Source organism: Hypanus sabinus, chromosome 10 (assembly GCF_030144855.1).
Source record: "Hypanus sabinus isolate sHypSab1 chromosome 10, sHypSab1.hap1, whole genome shotgun sequence".
Taxonomy (NCBI): domain Eukaryota; kingdom Metazoa; phylum Chordata; class Chondrichthyes; order Myliobatiformes; family Dasyatidae; genus Hypanus; species Hypanus sabinus.
The window spans coordinates 73,505,039-73,523,837 of record NC_082715.1 but is presented as its reverse complement, the minus strand read 5'-3'; the positions used below and the strand labels follow the sequence as shown (position 1 = coordinate 73,523,837).

At 43.8% G+C, this 18,799-nt stretch overlaps 1 protein-coding gene and 1 long non-coding RNA gene across 7 annotated transcripts in view; one reads left to right on the top strand and one right to left on the bottom strand.

Moving 5' to 3' along the window:
* Nucleotides 1–18,799, top strand: part of elovl5 (ELOVL fatty acid elongase 5) — a 215,500-nt gene that overhangs the window by 52,616 nt on the left and 144,085 nt on the right. For 5 of the 6 annotated variants that reach the window (XM_059982053.1, XM_059982052.1, XM_059982054.1 and 2 more), the window contains one exon: nucleotides 13,864–13,967. The gene's annotated coding sequence lies outside the window, so the exon portion shown is untranslated. Of the gene's footprint in view, nucleotides 1–11,936; nucleotides 12,635–13,863; nucleotides 13,968–18,799 lie in introns of those variants that run through there. The other variant, XM_059982056.1, reaches the window with a different exon arrangement.
* LOC132400748 (uncharacterized) lies at nucleotides 1,862–12,719 on the bottom strand. Its single transcript, XR_009514353.1, has 3 exons — nucleotides 12,544–12,719; nucleotides 8,218–8,291; nucleotides 1,862–2,086 (listed from the first exon to the last, which is right to left on the bottom strand). It is a non-coding gene; the product is annotated as an uncharacterized LOC132400748 (long non-coding RNA).

Below are 18,799 nucleotides of genomic sequence, written 5' to 3'. Positions count from 1 at the left end.
ACTCACTGGAATTTAGGAGAAAGATAGGAGATGGCACCAAAACCTATGAAATATTGAAAGGCCTAGATAGTGTGTATGTAGAGAGAGTGCTTCCTCTAGTAGGGGAGTCCAGGACCATAGCCTGTCTAGGACAGGGTCAGTTAGAAGAAATTCACTTTAGAACAAAGTTTATGAGGAATTTCTTTATCCAGAGGAGGCTGAATCTGTGGAGGCCAAGTCATTGGGTATACTTGAAGTGGAGGTTGATGCATTCTTGATTAGTAAGGACATCAAGGGTTACAGGGAGAAGGCAAACAAATAGGTTTGAGAGGGATAATAATCAACCAAAATGGAATGGCAGAGAAGACTTGATGGACCAAATGGCCAAATTCTACTTCTATATCTTAAAACTTTATGGTCTTTTGTTGCATCCTGACCAATGCACCACAGTAAAATCATAACACATGTAAATCTATATGGTGAATAAAGTTGATCCTTGATCCTAGATCTCACTGTTGATTGAAGACCTATTCCACAGTGAATTTTCTTAGGCTGTGTCAGTTGCTCGACATATATTTTGGCTAATTGGTGTATAATCATTATCTTACACTGTGCTCAATGAATACATCTCACCTGGCAACAAATGTACATGGGTGAGTGCACCTGCATGTACTGGGAATAAAGACGCTGGTTAGTCACTTTATCCATGCCTCTCTTAATTTTATATACTTCTATCAGTTCATCCCTCAGCTTCAGATACTCCAGAGAAAATAGTCCAAGTTTGTGCAACCTTATAGCTAATACCCTCCAATCTGGGCAACACTTTTTTCACTGCTTCATTACAGTGCAAGGCACTTCGGCCCACAATGGTGTGCTGAAACAATTAAATTAGTAATCATATGGCTAACTAAATTAATCTCTTCTGCCTACACAATGCCCATATCCTTCCATTTTCCTCTTATTCATGTGCCTTTCTAAAATCTCTAATGTTTCTGCTCTGATCACCACCCGAAGCAATGCATTCCAGGCACCCACCACTCTCTGTGTGAAAACAAATTGCCCCTATTAATTCCTTTGAAATTACCCCCTGTCACCTTAGATGCTGGTATTAGTTGTCTGGTTTAGACATTTTAACCCTTGGAAAAAGATATTTTCTGTCTACTCCAACAATGTCTCTCATAATCTTATGAACCTCTTTCAGAGTTTCATCTGCTCAGCCTATACCACTCCAGAGAAAACAACTCAAATTTGTTCTACCTCCCATTTCAGCACTGTTCTCTAACTCAGTCAACATCCTGGTAAACCTCATCTGCACCCTCTCCTAAGCCTCACCATCCTTCCTATAACAGGGTGACCAGAACTGTATGCAATACTCCAGATTCTTTGATGGCTTAAACACTATTTTAGTATTTTTGCTCTTTTTTGTACTACTTATTTATCTTTTCTTCATACTTATAAAGAAATGAAAGGGGATACAGAGCCACACACACACACAAAACGTTGGAACTCAGCAGGTCATGCAGCACCTGAAATCAAAAAACAATCAACATTTCAGACTGAAACCCTTCATCAAGACTGAAAAGGAAGGGGGAAGATGTCAGAATAAGAAGGGGAGGGGGAGGGAAAGGAGCACAAGCTAAAAGGTGATAGGTGAAGCTAGGTGGGTGTTGCAAGTAAGAAGCTGGGAGTTCATAGTGGAATAGATAAAGGGCTGAAGAAGAAGAAATCTGATAGGAGAGGAGAATGGACCAGGTGAGAAAAGGAAAGAGGAGGGGCACCAGGGGGAAGTGATAGGCAGGTGAGGAGACGAGGTAAGAGGGGAGCCAGAATGGGGAAATGAAGAAGGGGGAAGGGGAGGGAGGGAAATTACCTGTGGTGAACTACATGTGCCTGTCTGGACACGCCCCCTGCTGACTGCTCCTGTGGCTCCTCCCACAGACCCCTGTATAAAGGCGATCGAGGCCTGAGCCCGGCCTCTCAGTCTCCAGGATGTAGTATGGTGGTCACTCACTGCTGGTTCCTTCTTCCAGTCATTAAAAGCCGATATCTCGCCTTTACGTCTCAGAGTGAGTTATTGATGGTGCATCATTACCAGAAGTACACAGCACTGTAAATAAAAAAGATTGACCATTTATCAACTGTAATTCACAAGACCTTACTTAACAAGCGGGTGGCACAGTAGCGCAAAGCTTTACACTATCAGCTGGAAGATTGAGGTTCGATTCCCATCACTGCCTGGAAGGCTTTTGTACATTATCCCTGTGATGACATGGGTTTCCTCCAGTTCCAAGGATGTACAGTTAGGGTTAATAAGTTGCAGGTATGCTAAGTTGGCACCAGAGTGTGTGGTGTTACTTGTAGGCTGCCCCCAACACAACCTCAAGTGTGTTGGTTGTTGACTGAAACATATGTTTCAATGTTTCAAAGTACATGTGACAAATAAAGCTAATCTCTCTAATCACTTAAAAATCTCTTATCATTCAATGCCTCCACTTCCTCAGATGGCTAAAGAAATTTAGAATGTCTCTGTCCACTCGACAATTTTTATCGATGCAACATGAAAAGCATCCTATCTGGATGCATAAACAGCTTTATATTTCAACATAGTATGTTCATTCAACTACCTATCTCTGTTTATGGCTTCCTGTCCATTTGTAATAACTCTGACATGACTGTCCCAAGCTCGGCTGTGAAAGGAGCAGGGTTGCGCATGGGGCTAACAACTTCATTCTGTAAAACCCCAGTGCTAAAGGAACACCAAGAGAAGCTCCAACGACTTCATCCGTGGGAGAGAAAAGATACACCAAGAACAAGGGCTACTCTTGGAGACAAAGTAAAAGGCTGGCCCAGGACAGTGAACTTCGGCGAGTTACTGTTGATGGCCTATGCCATCAGGCCTGTTCTGCAGTCGGGGTGATATGCTTAAGTAATTAACTATCCTACCTGGATGCATAATGGCTTGATTAACCAACCGTTTGCTCTCTAACATTTACAGCTCCATTCTGCGGAAAGATGCCAATTTCTGTGCTTTCTCTGACCAACTACTTCCTTGTACATTCCTCTGTTTGTAGTGAAGAACAGTTTTTTGTACTTGGACAAAATATGTTCATTTGAAAGCCTACCTTCTCTATTTCAAATTTCTGGTCCTCCATTTTGCATTTATCCCCCCCCGCTGTCAGTTTAGAATGGTTTTATTATTGTTATTCTTATGAAAATAAAGGCAATCTATTATTCAGATAACATTTTAACTTGTTACCCTTCCTTACCACTGAGTCAACCTGCAAGTTAACCTGTAGGGAATCCTGCACAAGGACTCCCAAGGCCCTTTGCACCTCGGATTTTTGAATTTTCTCCCCACTTAGAAAATAGTCCACACTGTCACTTCTCTTAAAGTGCATGACTAAACACTTCTGTGCCTGTTCTTCGAATCTGTTTAAGTCATTCTGCAGACTCCCTACCTCCTCAACATTATCTGCCCCTCCACTGAACTTCGTGTCGTTTGCAAACTTGGCCAAAAGCCATTAATTCTGTCATCCAAATCATTGACATATAATATAAAAAGAAGTGGTCCCAAATTCGACCCCTGCACAAGTCACTGGCAGCTAATCCCTGCAATCAACTCATTTTCTGTTTCACCTTGGCTATACACTCCAATGAACTCACACATGACCTTGGACGTCTATGATTTGCAAGCCTTTCTAAATTGGAGATACTAATGCGCATGGTTCAGCTGAAATCTAAGAGCAAACATTAGCAGCAACAAAAACGAGATGTTGAAGGCTCCTCAGCTCAACAGCTGTAATTAATATCTGATGAACTGAACTGCTGATCACCTTTTTCATTGAATCCTTATAACTGCTATACTTGAGGAAATTGGAACATTCTAGAATTTATTGCCAGTACTTTCCAATGAGACAAAGCAGAACAATAGTTCAGCATGGACTAGGTGGGCCAAAGGGCCTGGTTCTGTGCTGTCTTTTCTATGGCTCTATGATTCTACATGTAGCAGATGAAATAACACCTTAACTTGCACCCTTTCTAAAACATGTACATGGCAGACACAACTTTTCATATTTCAAAGATAACTTATTTATAAAATCGGTATTGGTTTATTATTGTCACATGTAGCAAAATACAGTGAAAAGCTTATCTTGCAATACTGTTCATACAGATCAGATCATTACACAGTCTTCTCCAATGATAGTCAACTTGTTATTGGAGAGGCTTGTGAGTTCCTGAGATCCCGAGAGCAAGGCCATGTAGATTTTAGCCATCTGGTGTTTAGCTCCTGGTAGGGTCACCCCTGGCGGTAAGGTCAAGGGAGAGGTTCCAGGCAAAGAACAATTCAACCTAGCTCTCAACAATTGAGTTTGCAGAAGATGATGACACATCACAATGGTAGTGAAGGCAGAGGAAGGCTGCAGCAGTGAAGGGTCTTGCACTCCATGCCACTGGACCCTGACAAGGACCATGTGGCGGCTACGCATGCAACAGCCATCCCATGTTAAACAAGATCACACACAGGCACCCACCATTAGGGATTCACCCTAACATCCCGGATTATATGTAGATCGCGGATCGGCCTCTACAGTCATGTGAAGATCCAAAGATCCCTTCCGAGATCATCAAGCTTGACTTGAGTAAATACTCTAATTACACGCTGAGAGAGCACAAAGTAAAACAATAACAAAATGCCGAATTTTATTCCATGGTTATAGAGAACATGCAGAGTAGGTAGACAATAAGCTGCAAGGTCATTGAACAGTACAGGGCCTTTGGCCCATGTTCAACATAGCCTTAACAAAATAGATTGTGAGGTCAAGAGTACATCCTTTAATATTATGCAAAGATTTAACAGTCTTATACCAACAGAGTAGAAGCTGTCCTTGAGCCTGATGGTGTGTGCTTTCAGCATCTTGCACTTTCTGATCAATGGGAGAGCAGAACAACAGATATAAGATGCTGGAGGAACTCAGCAAGTCAGGCAGCATCTATGGATGAGAATAAAATGATGACGTTTTGGGTCAAGTCACTTCATCGGGATTCAAGTCCTTCAGTTTGTCTCAGTGTGTGCACCTGGTAACAGATTGAGCACAGACACCAGCTGGTTTCTCGAAACTACAAAAACGAGTTTCCAGACCATTTTGGCAAACCCACCACTTACAAAGACCAAGTAAAGATGTCCAGAAGAAGGGTCGCAAGCTGAAAATCTGACTGTTTATTTGCCTCTGTAGATGCTGCCTGATCCCCAATCCCAGCTCAAAGCCTAACTCATGGACTTGGACCAAATATCCCCACTATTATAAGACCATAAGACTTTGGAGCAGAATTAGGCCATTCAGCCCATCGTGTTTGCCATTCCATCATGACTGACTTATTATCTGTTACGCCTGTGCCCAACTCTGAGGAGCCAAAGGGTCCAAAGTAGCCCCCTCCTTTTTGAGAATCGCAAGATGGCTATTAATTCAGGTCAGGAGACCCTGGAAATGAGAGAGAGATGTTTGGAATGTCCTGGCCCTTAGCGATACAAAGCCACGGAAAACGGCCATTGTCTCTTGGAGACAGAATTGTGTATTGAGTACTGTACTTCATGGAAGCCCTCAGGGAATGATCAGAGGGGGTTTGTTGAGGGATTGCATCATCCCGACCTGATTGACATCTGAGACCCTGTGAGTCAGGATAAAAGAGGGTCTGGGGAACAGCCCCTTTAGACGCGCCAGAAGAAACGCTAGAAATCCTGTAACAGCGTAATAGCGACAGCCGGTGGAAAGTCCACGTGTGTCCTTTTCCATTTGCCTCGGAATTGGTGGGCCTTACCACGGAAGAACGGCTTTAGCTAAAACAAAGGAGAAATCAGCCCCAACGACTCTCGAAGGATTGACATCATAAAAGGAATGGGCAAGTTTTAAACTCTCTCTCTTGACTCCAACCAAAGGCTGCAGCCTGCATGAACTTGAGTGACTTTTATATTTCCATCGGACAATACATTATCCCCTAGACAACGACAGAGCTATTTCTTATTGATTATTATTATACCTATGCTTTTAGACTTAGTATTGATGATGTATATTATCTGTATGTTTGCATTGATATTATTTTTGTGTATTTTTATCAATAAATACTGTTAAAAATAGTACCATCAGATTTCAACGGACCTCTCTATCGGGTACGTAACATATCCCTCTCAACTCCATTCTTTGATGCCCTGTCTTAACAAGAACCTATCAATTTCTGCTTTAAATATACTCAATGAGTTGGCCTCCACAGCCATCTATGACAATGAATTCTGTCAATTTATTGCCCTCTGGCTAAAGAAATACTTTGTTATCTTTGTTCTAAAGGGACGCCTGTTTACTCTGATGCTGTGCCCTCTGGTCCAAGACTCATTCACCTATAGAAAACATCTTCTCCATGTCCACTCTATCCAGAACTTTCAATATTTGATAGGTTTCAATGAGATACCCCCTTATTTTACTAAGCTCCGGTGACTACAGACCCAAAGTCATCAAATACTCCTCATAAGTAAACCCTTTCATTCCCGGAATTCTTCTCATGAACCTCCTCTGAATCCCCTCCTAAACCAGCAAGACTATTGAACAGAAATCCCTTTTATTCCCACCTCCCTTCGGACAGAAGATACAAAGACCGAAAGCATTCACCGCCACTTCAAGGTCAGCTTTCATCTTGCTGTTATAAGACTATTGAATGGTCCCTTAGTACAATAAGATAAACTCTTGACTTAACAATCTACCTCGTTGTAGTCCTGCCATTAATTGTCTGCTTACATTGCACTTACTCTCCAATTATATTCTGTTATTGCTTTTCCCTTCAACTCTCTCAATTTACTGATGGGATGAAATGATCTGTATGTAGCCCTCAGTTGATTGGGGTCAACCATGGATGTTGCAAAAGATATGCAAGCCCGGGAAATACAGTATGGAGAGCAAGCTGTTGCCCATGCCGCAGGCTCCCCCTCTCCACACAGCTGATGAATCCAAAGGGACAGCAGAGACTGAAACAGTTTGGCACCAGCAGCATCGCAGAAGATGCCAATCAGAATTGAACTCAACATAGGACTGCCTGATGGACTCTAGATCCAGATTTTTCCTTGTGGTTCACTCCTGAAGCCTTCCCCATGAGTGGGTATTGCCGTAAGGCAGCGAAGGTTTGAGGTCAGAGTTTTCCTTCTCCTAGATGGGCAGCCAACTATGGCTGATGAGATTTATCTGACCGAACCAGTATGGATGGCATGCAAAGTGAAATTTTTGTCTGTACCTTGACAAATAATAAACCCATTACCAATGCCTGTTCCCATAACATGTCATTACCATGAAGTCAACAGAAACCACCTCAGTAAATAATGGAGATGACAAGACTGTGTCCCAGGACATTGTCAGATCAGCCTACACCTGCTCCTAATCTGTATCTCGGTGCATAACACAGGTCTTGTTAGTGACAGCCAAACTCAGAGATTAATAAAAAGCAATGCAGAAGCTTTGGAGGTGGTTTTGCAGCAGGGTAGAATTGGATACAAAATGCTGGAGGAACTCAGCAGCTGCCTGACCTGCTGAGTTCCTCCAGCATTTTGTGTGATCTGCTTTGGATTTCCAGCATCTCATGTTTAGGGTAGAATCAGAATCAGATTTGTTATTACTGATATATATTGTGAAATTTTGTAGCAGCAGTACAGAGCAAGACATAAACATTACTAATGTAAGAAATGTACTGTATAAAAATAAATTTAGTGCAAAAAGAGGGGTAGTGTTTGTGGGTTCATGGTCCGTTCAGAAATCTGATGCCATAGTGGAAGAAGCATCCAACCAGCTTTTCTTTCTCCATGGCATATTCTATGTGTGCATTTATCTATTTAATTTGTACTTGAATGTTAATTGTGAGAAACAGACCAAAAAATACCAATGATAATTGATTTATATCAATTTGCAGGAAATTAATTTTCACAATCAGGTTTAAAATAATTGACATATGCCATAATATTTGTTGTTTTTCAGCAGCAGTACAGTACAATACATGAAAAATCTAAAAATTACAATGACAATATATAAAAATAAATAAATAATTCGAAAAGAGGGCAAAACAGTGAGGTAGTGTTCATGGACTGTTCGGATATCTAAAGGCAGAAGTTATGTTTGAAGAGGTTGACCAGAGCAAAATAATTTCCTAACCCTTTAACTCAGTTCCTTGATTGGTATAATAAAATTAAGCATGCAATTTGCCTACTATGTCTTTGAGGAGATTTGGTACGTCTCTCCATGATGGTGTGGGTTTCCTCCAGGTGCTCCAGTTTCTTCCTACTGTTCAAAGACATAACAGTTGATCAGTTAATTGGTTGTTGTAGATTGTTCTGTGCTTAAGCTCGTGTTAAATAGGTTGGTTGCTGGGTGGTGCAGCTCAAAGGGCCAGAATGGCCTACCTTGTGCAGTATCTCTAAATAAATAGTTAGCCCCTCCCCCACCCCTTCTACCTATTACCCCCTTCACTGCACTCCTGCCTCTAGAAGATGTCCTTGATAGTGGAGAGGTCATGATCGAGCTGGCTGGGCCTATAATCCTCTGCATTATTCAGTCCTGTGCATTGGAACTTCCAGACCAGATGGTGATGCAACCAGTCAGAATGCTCACCATGGTACAAAATTTGCCAGAGTCTTTAGTGACTTTATTCACTGGAGTGCAGGGGAAGGGGGGGGGGTGATCTTATAGAGGTGTGTAAAATCATGAGGGGCATAGATTGGGCGAATGTGCTTATTCACTTTCCCAAATCCAACCTGAAATTCTTCCTCTCCACAGACATCCTCAAAACAGAAGGAGAAACCCCAATGAATGAATGACAGAAAAAGCCCCCTCTCTGCCTCCTTCCCACGCACAAGCAATGGCAAAGAGCATCAACCCTCTCCCACCCCCACTTATTCTCACATAAAGCATCAGCATTCTTACCACTTGCCACGCAAGCAATGGCAAAGCCCCTGAGGAGAGATCACAATCTACAGTACCTCTAAAACTAACTGTTCACTCCAACATTTCCGACATCCCACAGGCTTTCTCTCTCACTAACAAGGGAGTTACAGATGTCACTCCTTCCACAGTGACAGGGGAGACAACAGTCACTAGTTCGAAGCTACAGTCAGTCTGAAATGTTGCTTTTTATTTCCAGTTCCGCGACTCAAAAATCCCTCACTCATCTGAGGGAGAGTGAGAGTGAGAGAGAGAGAGAGAGAGAGAGAGAGAGAGAGAGAGAGAGAGAGAGAGAGAGAGAGAGAGATCAGTTACCGATTACAGGAGCCTGAAGACACTTCAGGAATAGCTTTTCCCCCTCTGCCATCAAATTTCTGAGCAACCCAAGACTCTGTATTCCTTTATTTGCAATATTTATTTTGTGTGTGTTACTGCTCAATAGGCTGCTGGCGTTTAGGGCAGCAATGAAGGTCCTCCATCTCTGAAGCTGTTCAGGGATTCCTTCATCATGTCAGTAGCTTCCTCTCGGATTTCACAGCTGTCCGTAATGCATCCCAAGTGCAGATTCAGGAATACCATCACACTCCAATGTATTAGAACTCTTCTTTGCTGTTTCCACAACAGTTCTGTTTTGTCAGCCAGTCAACATTGTTAGCCCTGAGCCGAATCCCCAGACCTGGAGGACCAGTGGTCCACCTTATTCTGGCCTCGACCCTTTGACTTGTTTGACATGAGACAATGCATAAAACCCTGACTCCAGCCAACATAGCACTCTGGGTCACTGAGACACTCAAGCCTCCAAACTATGACTACTCTCTCTTCTCCCTCTCCCAATGAACAGAAGATACTAAAGCCTGAAAGCATGTAGCTCCAGACTCAAGGACAACTTCTATCCTACTGTTATCAAATTATAGAATGGTTCCATAGTACAATAAAATGGTACTATGCGATAAGGTCCCACATAGGAGATTGGTGGGTAAAATCAAAGCTCATGGCATTGGGGGGGGGAAGACATTGACATGGATAGAAAACTGGTTGGCAGATAGAAAGCAAAGGGTAGCGGTGAATGGGTGTTTCTTGGAATGGCAGGTGGTGACTAGTGGGGTGCCACAGGGCTCGGTATTGAGACCACAGCTGTTTATGATTTACGTCAACGATTTAGATGAAGGCATTGAGAATAACATCAGCAAATTTGCTGATGTTATTAAGCTGGGTGGCAGTGTGATATGTGATGAGGATGTAAGGAGAATTCAGGTTGATTTGGATAGGCTGGGTGAGTGGGCAGATACTTGGCAGATGACATCTAATGTGAATAAGTGTGAGGTTATCCACTTTGGGAGGAAGAACAGGAAGGCAGATTATTATCCAAACGGTGTAAAATTAGGTAAGGGAGAAATACAAAGAGATCTAGGAGTCCTTGTTCATCAGTCACTGAAGGTGAATGAGCAAGTGCAGCAGGCAGTGAAGAAGGCTAATGGAATGTTGACCTTTATTACAAAGGGAATTGAGTACAAGAGCAAGGAAATCCTCTTGCATTTGTACAGGGCCCTGGTGAGACCACACCTGGAGTATTGTGTACAGTTTTGGTCTCCAGGGTTAAGGAAGGACATCCTGGCTGTAGAGGAAGTGCAGCGTAGATTCACAAGGTTAATTCCTGGGATGTCCGGACTGTCTTACGCAGAGAGGTTAGAGAGACTGGGGCTTGTACACGCTGGAATTGAGATTGAGAGGGGATCTGATTGCAACATATAAGATTATTAAGGGATTGGACAAGATAGAGGCAGGAAATATGTTCCAGATGCTGGGAGAGTCCAGTACCAGAGGGCATGGTTTGAGAATAAGGGGTAGGTCATTTAGGACAAAGTTAAGGAAAAGCTTAAAAGCCCAGAGAGTTGTGGGGGTCTGGAATGCACTGCCTCGGAAGGCAGTGGAGGCCAATTCTCTGGATGCTTTCAAGAAGGAGCTAGATAGGTAACTTATGGATAGGGGAATCAAGGGATATGGGGACAAGGCAGGAACCGGGTATTGATAGTAGATGATCAGCCATGATCTCAAAATGGTGGTACAGGCTCAAAGGGCTGAATGGTCTACTTCTGCACCTATTGTCTATTGTATGACAAGGTTGTGTTCCTCTTGGAGGATTAATTTTGTAATTTATAGTAATTTTATGTATTTGCACTGCATTGCTGACACAAAAGAGCAAATTTCACCTCATATAAGACAATGATAATTCTGGTTCTGATGTTGTGGGTCAGTAGGTGGGAATGTGTTTGTTTTGAACAGTTGTTAAATTATAATTTTATTGCATATCAGTGCTCACATTTGCAGTACCCCATGGCCTGTTTGAGACCAGAGAAGTTAATAAGCTTGAAAGTTGATAAATCTCAAGGACTGGTGTTCTGTATCCCAGTTATGAAAATCTCAAGAAACTTATCTCCCTGGGTTCTGAAAAATATGGCTAAATAGTGCATGTTTCAAAATTGTAACAAAAACCTGACACTGGAAATCTGAATTAGTAAATGATGGAAACATTCAGTACAGGCCAGACAGCACCTGAGGAGAAAGAAACTGTTCATGCTGGAGGAACTCGGCAGGTTAAGCAGCACCGATGGAGAGGAATAAACAATCGACATTTTGGGCAAGACCCTGGACTATTCATTCACTTCCATAGACACTGCCTGATCTGCCGAGTTTCTCCAGCATCTTGTATACATTACTCTGGATTCTAGCATCTGTAGAATCTCTTGTGTTCATAACTAAATCAACTCTGCTAATAATTTAATACTTGCTTAATCATAGCTTTGACGGCAGATCTTTTGAAATAGCTGAACATTAAAAGATCAACATCATGGGAGTGAAAGTGCATATAGAGTGACCGGAACGAAGCGACTGCTGCCGAAGCCCACCGCTTCTCCCGGTCCCTCCCGGAGCGGCTTCGCCGAGCCCTGATTGGCGCTGGGAGCCGCCAGATGAGTGGCGTGAGGAGGGCTGAGCTCCAGTGAGAGGGACGCACACAATAAAAACTGGAAACCAAACACGCAATCTGTCTATGCCTGCATGCATAGGGTTTATCGCCAATTATTTTGAGGCTGGATTTGTAACAGACACATGCCGAACTGTTTCCAAGGCAACGACTGAGTTTTTTTTTAAAAAAAAGGGCTGCAGAAAGTTGTAAACTCTGCCAGCTCCATCGTGGGCACGAGCCTCTTCAGCATCGAGGACACCTTCAAAAGGCGATGCCTCAAAAAGCTGGCATCCATCATTAATGACTCAGAACCACCCTCCGGAGCTTGGGGACACTCACTCAACGTTTCACGAACAGCTTCTTCCCCACCGCCATCAGATTTCTGAATGGGCAATACACCACCTCACTATTTTTTCCTCCTTGCACTACTTATTTCGCTTTTCATTATGCATTGCAACGTATTGCTGCCGTAAAACAACCCATTTCACGACATATGCCGGTGATATTAAACATAATTCAGCTTATGAGTTGCAATGGCAATGGAGGGATGGGGCAAACCTTGCAGCACGCTGCCTGAGATTAACCCCCGCTTTCCCGCGCGGAAGACCGGCGCCCTCGGCAGTCACTTACTCGAGGGTCGAACTGTTGTTGGGCTGGGGTGCCTGGATAACTGAGTCTGATCAAAGGCGGCGGAGGAGGTTGCAGGGGACAGAAAAGAAGGGTGAGGGAAAATGCTGTGAGCAGGGGGTGAAGGGCGAAAAGGTGAAAGAGGGAGAGGATGAGGAAAATGGGGAGAGTGGAAAGTGGAGGAGCATGACACTGTGTGTGCGAGTGAGGGAGGGAGGGAGAGAGAGAGTGAGGAAGGGGAGGAACAGTGAGAGAGTGGGGGACGGGGAGGGAGAGTGAGGGACAGGGAGGGAGAGTGAGGAAGGGGAGGAACAGTGAGAGAGTGGGGGACGGGGAGGGAGAGTGAGGGACAGGGAGGGAGAGTGAGGAAGGGGAGGAACAGTGAGAGAGTGAGGGACAGGGAGGGAGAGTAGGGACAGGGAGGGAGAGTGAGGAAGGGGAGGAACAGTGAGAGAGTGGGGGACGGGGAGGGAGAGTGAGGGACAGGGAGGGAGAGTGAGGAAGGGGAGGAACAGTGAGGGACAGGGAGGGAGAGTGAGGAAGGGGAGGAACAGTGAGGGACAGGGAGGGAGAGTGCCAGAATGTAAGGGAGGGTGAGAGAAAAAGGAAAGGAAGGGAGCGTGACAGAGTTTGAGAGTGAAGGAGGGTGAGAGATTGAGGGGGGAGGAAGAGGGAGGGAGTGAGAGAGGATGATGAGGAGCACAAGAGAGAGGATTTGTAAAGGGCGGGAGAATGAACGGAAAGGGAATGGGGAGAGTGAGAATGGACAGCCAGAATGAACAGGAGGTAGTCACAAATAAGAGGGACAAAATGAATAGAGGGAGAACCTGGAGGAGCAGCGAAATGGGGACAGAAAGAAAGAGAATGGATTAGAAGGGGTAAAGGTAGAAAGGGTAGAAAAAAAGGGGCGAACAACACACAAAATGCCGGCGGAACTCAGCAGTTCAGGCAGCATTTATAAACTGTCGATGTTTCAGGCCGACACTGGGCTGGAAAGAGAGGGAAGAAGCCTGATTGAGGATCGAAGGAAGGCGACGAGAGAAAGGGGAAAGGATGAAATGAAGAGTTCGATGGGGGGGAGGGAGGTGAGTAGAGGAGAGGAGGGGAGAGGGGTGACGCTAGGACGAGGGCGGGAGGACGGAGCAGGGAAGAGGAGCGAAGCTGGGAACCATCTGGTTACTTGCAAGCGGTGTGATGTGACGTTGCCTGGATTATAAAGCAGAAACTCAATCACATGTTGCTGGCTTCTCAGTGTCCCGATCCTCTCTGTCATCTCTCTCGCTCACTCTCTCTCTTTCTCTGTCTGTCTCTCTCCCTCTGCAGAGAGTGGCTGGGCTGAGAGAGGGAGGATCTGGGTGCCGCTTCTTCCCCAGAAGGGGCACGTTTGGTCTCTTTCTACCGTCGGGGAGATTTTATTTTTCCGCGAGGTAAGTGAGGATACCCCCCACCCCCTGCATTTGAGGTCAGGTCAGCTCGTCGGCGTATGTATCTGTATGTGCTTTTCAGTGCTTAAAATGTTATTGTACAGTTGTTCCACAAGAAGGCGGCTCAGCGGGAGTGACTTGAAATACTGCTCGGGACCGTGTGTGCAATGATCCCGGGCAACGTGCCTGGGATCCTGTGGATGCGAGAGTCTATATATATATATATTGCATTTCAGGCGTGGAGACGAGTACATGTGTGCTTTTTAATTTTTGCATTTTCACTTTGATTTCCGCCAAATGTCAAGCGAGACTTTCCCACATCAAAAAAGTCAGATTATACACAAAGCAGCATTTCTGCAATGTATTTTTTCTTTGTTACTCCGGTCGAGGTGAGCGATTGGCATCTTCCAAAGGGTATGAGTTTACTCCCTCCCCCACCCTTTTATCGCGGTGATCCGTTCAATCCTTTTGATCTACCACTTCATATTAGACTTTTAATTTGATGCTAGCGACCAAAATTCAAAATACCAAAGTACATATGCCACCATATACTACTCTGAGATTCATTTTCTCGCGGGCATTCACAATAAATGCAAAGTAACACCACAGAATCAGTGAAAAACCGTACACAAGATGGACAAACAACCTATGTGCGAAGGACAACAAACTGCAAATCCAAAATAAATCTTGAAAATAAAAATAATAAATAAGAAATAAATACTAAGAACACGAGATGAAGAGTCCTTGAAAGTGAGTCCAAGGGTTCTGGGAATCGTTAGTGCGAGTGAAGTTATCCATGCTGGTTCATGAGCCTGATGGCTGAGGGGAAATAACTGTTCCCGATCCTGTTGGTGTGGGTCCAGAAGCCCCTGTACCTCCTTCCTGATACAGTACCAGCAGCGTGAAGAGAGTAGGGGGTGGGGGGGTTCTTGATGATGGATGTTAATTAGCCGTTCTATGAGTATGGAGTTAACTAATTACGATATGAATTAACCAATTAAGGGCAAAATGCTTGTTGAAGTGTATTTTTAGAAATGATGTGCTGTGGGTTAAGATAATTGTAAAAGCAAACTTTCAACTTCCCTCAAGGACAATGCAGGAACTGACAGTTCTCGGTTAGGACCAGTCTGCATTTTCTACCCTAGTGCATTGTCAGGATAACTAAGTGAAACGTTCTTTGCCAAGGTTGGCCTGAATCAGTATTTAAGCCTTGTTTGTACATGGGAACAGTTCATATTTTTTTAAATCCCAGAGTTGGCTGGAACATAAAACCAGCCTGGACTGCCATACAAGGTTTTTGGGTGGGGACTGCAGACAATACCCAGACGTTAGGAAGTTTTATTTCTGGGCGCTAGTGAAGTCGACCTAATGAACATAGATCATTAGAGCAGAATTAGGCCATTCGGCCCATAGTCTTCTCTGCAATCTCTCCAGACAATACAATAAAGAAAAAAACTGATATCCTTTATACTGTTATCTGTTCTCCAACCATTAAAGATATTGAGACCAGTGTTAGATTTTACAGTGGTGTATTTCAATATAAATTAATGCTTTTAGTATTTTATACAATCAATTGGATGTGGTAAATACTCAGCTGAAAGTTCCCAAGGGTGACAGTGAATAAATTGGCAGTGATCAGGAGAACAGCACATTATGCATTTGCTCATCTCTCCCACTAGATTTCTTTTTAATCTCTCTGGTCCAAACTCAGCAGTTAGGAAGGCAGGTCCAAAAATAATGCTACAGGCAGTCAAAAGCTTCAATCCACACTTCTGTTCACCAAATAAACAAAATGCATCAGACTTTTCAAAGTTCAAAGTAAATTTATGATCAAAGTACATATATGCTATATGTCTCATCTGTAAAGTGAAGATGCTTTCAAAATCCACTCTAAAAAGTGGTAAACAGTAAAAACTAAATTGAATTAATATTTGGTGCGCCATCCTTTGCCTTCAAAACTGCATCAGGTCTTTTAGGTACACTGCTGTGCATTTTTTTTCAGAAAATTGTCTTAGGTTATTCGAAGCAACTTGGAGAACTTGCCATGAATCTGCTGTAGACGTTGCCAGTCTTGCTTGATTCTGTCTCTCCAAGTCAATCCAGACAACTTCAGTGACGTTGATGTCAGGGCTCTGTGGAGGCCACACCATTTGAAACCACTTAAAAAGCCGAGGATGCCTAAGACTTTTGCACAGTACTGTGTATATACGCAAGTTGTGCAAATCCCAAAAAAACACTAAATAAATAAGTAATAAATAAGTAAATAAATAATTCTGAGAAGATGAGTTGTAGAGTCCTTGAAAGTGAGTCCACACAGTAGATTGTGGAATCAGTTCTGTGTTGAGATGAGTGAAGTTACCTACACAGTTCGAGGATGTACTGGGGGCAGCCTGTAAGAGTTGTCATGCTTTTGGCAGCAGCATAGCATGCCCACCATGTTCAGCAGAACAATGTGCAGCCACCATACAACAAGACACACAAAAATAACAAAACAAATCCCTTCCGACTCCCCCACTTCCCATCAGGGATCGCTGTTCTTTGTCCTCTGCACTTACCCACCTGACCTCCACCCTCTGGGATTGTTGGCCTTTGACCCTGTTCTCCAACCTTAAGCTTTTGCCCCTGACCTCTAACTCTCCATCATCCCTGTCCTAAACCCCAAGTCCAGGAGCTGTCGCCAAAATCATCCTGATTAATCTAATCAACAACAACTAAAGTGTGAGCCATGACTTCAACAGACATCACATTTGGTGCCATCTTGACCAGTAGATCTTGGCTTCTCCAGATATCCAGATGAAGGTTCTTGGCCCAAAACATTGACTGAACATTTCCCTCCATAGATGCTGCCTGAACTGCTGAGTTCCTCCAGAGTTTTGTGGGTGTCGCTCCCATCTGCAACTCTCTTGAGTTGGTGACTTCTTCTTAGGCAAGATATCCAAAAGGTTGAAAGGATACAGAGAAAATTTTCAAGAATGTTGCAGGACATGAGGACCCCTGAGTTGTGGGGAAAGGTTGAATAGGTTAGGACTTTATTCCCTAAAGTGTAGGAGAAAGAGGGGAAATTTGACAGAGATAGATAAAATTATGAGGGGTATAGAGAGGGTCAATGCAAGCAGGCTTTTTTTTTCTGTGAGAGTGGGAGGGACAAGAATAAGAGGTCATGGGTTAAGGGCGAAAGGTGAAATGTTTAAGGGGAACATGGGGGGAACTTCTTCACTCAGGGAGGTGAGAGTGTGGAACAAGCTGCCAGTGGGAATGGTGGATGCAGGTTTGATGGTAACATTCAAGAAAATTTGGATAGGTTCATGGATGGGAGGAGTATGGAGGGCTGTGGTCTGAGTGCAGGTCGATGGGACTAGGCAGATTACTAGCTTGGCACAGACTAGATGGGTTGACTATATCTATGATATAGTGCTCTATGACTAATCTAGGGAGATCCTTACAATGGAGAAGTATTTGATTCCATTCTGTTTCTGTGGGTTCTGAAGCTAAGGATCAGGAAGTTTCAGATAAAGAGACTGGATTCCTGGTACTGTCTCAAATGTTCTTTCTCCAGTTTGAATGATCGCAAGCCAAGGATTTTCACAAGTCGGCGGGATGTTACACAGTTTTACTGTTTGTTTGAGAACTTCCATGGATTGTTTTCTCTGTCCATCTGCTAGCATGTTCCCTGCACAACTTGGAGACAATAGGGACAGGCCCTTCAGCTGATCATCCATGCTGGCCACCAACCATTAACTTACAACCATCCCGTTTTGTCCTCCCAAGGTTCAAGATTGTGTAATGTCATTTCCAGAATACAAATGTAAACCATAGAACACTACGGCACAGTACAGGCCCTTCAGCCCTCCATGTTGTGCCGACCCATATAATCCTTAAAAAAAGTACTAAACCCACACTACCCCATAACCCTCCTTTTTTCTTTCATCCCTGTGCCTGTCCAAGAGGCTCTTAAATACCCCTAATGTTTTAGCCTCCACCATTATCCCTGGCAAGTCATTCCAGGCACTCACTACACTGTGTGAAAAACTTACCCCTGATGTCTCCCCTAAACTTCCCTCCCTTAATTTTGTACATATGCCCTCTGGTGTTTGCTATTAGTGCTCTGGGAAACAGGTACTGACTATCCACCCTATCTATGCCTCTCATAATTTTGTAGACCTCTATCAAGTCCCCTCTCGTTCTTTTACGCTCCAAAGAGAAAAGTCCCAGCTCTGCTAACCTTGCTTCATATGACTTGTTCTCCAAACCAGGCAACATCCTGGTAAATCTCCTCTGCACCCTCTCCATAGCTTCCACATCCTTCCTATAATGAGGTGATCAGAATTGAACTCAATATTCTAAGTGCGGTCTCACCAGAGATTTGTAGAGTTGCAACATGACCTCTCTACTCTTGAACTCAATCCCCCTGTTGATGAAGCCTAGCATCCCATAGGTCGTCTTAACTACCCTATCAACCTGCGCAGTGACCTTGAGGGATGTATGGATTTGAACCCCAAGGTCCCTTTGTTCATCCACACTTAAGTAACTGACCATTAATCCTGTAGTCAGTCTTCTGGTTTATCCTTCCAAGATGCATCACCTCACACTTATCCGAATTAAACTCCGTCTGCCATTTTTCTGCCCAACTCTGCAGCCTGTCTATATCCACTTGTAACCTTCAACAACCTGCAGCTCCATCCACAACTCCTCCAATCTTCATGTCATCCACAAACTTACTCACCCATCCTTCCGCCTCTATATCCAGGTCATTTATAAAAATCACAAATAGCAGGGGTCCCAGGACAGATCCCTGCGGCACTCCACTAGTCACCGACCTCCGGGCAGAATACTTT